This window comes from Elephantulus edwardii, unplaced genomic scaffold, assembly GCF_000299155.1.
Source record: "Elephantulus edwardii isolate Elephantulus edwardi_28Jun2011 unplaced genomic scaffold, EleEdw1.0 scaffold00001, whole genome shotgun sequence".
NCBI lineage: Eukaryota > Metazoa > Chordata > Mammalia > Macroscelidea > Macroscelididae > Elephantulus > Elephantulus edwardii.
The window spans coordinates 28471565-28472531 of NW_006399751.1; positions in this window are offsets into that span (position 1 = coordinate 28471565).

Consider the following 967-nt stretch of genomic DNA (forward strand, 5'->3'; position numbering starts at 1 on the left):
TATATTATTAATAAAAATACTAGCCCTTAAGTGTGACCAATTAGGGAAAAGATTGTCATTGCTGTTAGTAAAATGCATAATTGTATGGATTGAACTCAAGTATTCTGACCCTTAATAACAAAAATTATAAAAAATATATACCTCTTTCTGTTTGATTTTTTACTAACTGTTTTGACCAGACTTATTCAGTCTTTACGCTGAGAAATTCATTCAAGAAGAATCATGGACTGTAAGAAGAAAAATGTACTGTGAAGATTGGAGGTAAACTTAATATAATCTGCAATATGCATATTATACAATCTTTCTTACTTAAAATGAATCCCCAAACACTTATTATTGAAGATCACAGCCTTCAGTGTGTGTGTGTGTGTGTGTGTGTGTGTGTGTGTGTGTGTGTGTATTTTTCCCCCCAAGTGACCACTCAGCATGTACATATACTGTTTGTTTTGTTTGTTTGTTTGTTTTAGCAATTACATATACTTCTAAATCACAGTTACTATTTAACTTCCAGGTTGCATTTAGGCAAAACTATGTTTTTGATATATTGAATGTATTATTACCTGATGACACTTTTTATTTTATTTGGAAAATATGTGTTCCCTCCTTCTCAAATCAACTCATTGACCCAATGGCCAGTTTCTGAGGCTGTAATTCATACTAGAGGTTCTACTTTAAATTGAATTATCTGTCTTTCAAGGACTTATTGATAAGTTTGAACCACCAGAAAAGAGTGACTCAATCATTGCAACTCCCCATGGACTACACCATGAGAAACTCCATTAAAGTTGGTATAAATATTTTTCTTTGAATATTGCTAACAATGGATAAATCAACTGTGCCAAGGTTCATTTAATTTTTAACATTCTGATAACTTGAGAAATGACTGCTTTTCCGGGAATGTGTTTGACGTGCAGGTTTGCTCTGTCCCTGGAGTGAGGCTCGCCAGCCTGGGCCTAGGGTTTGAACC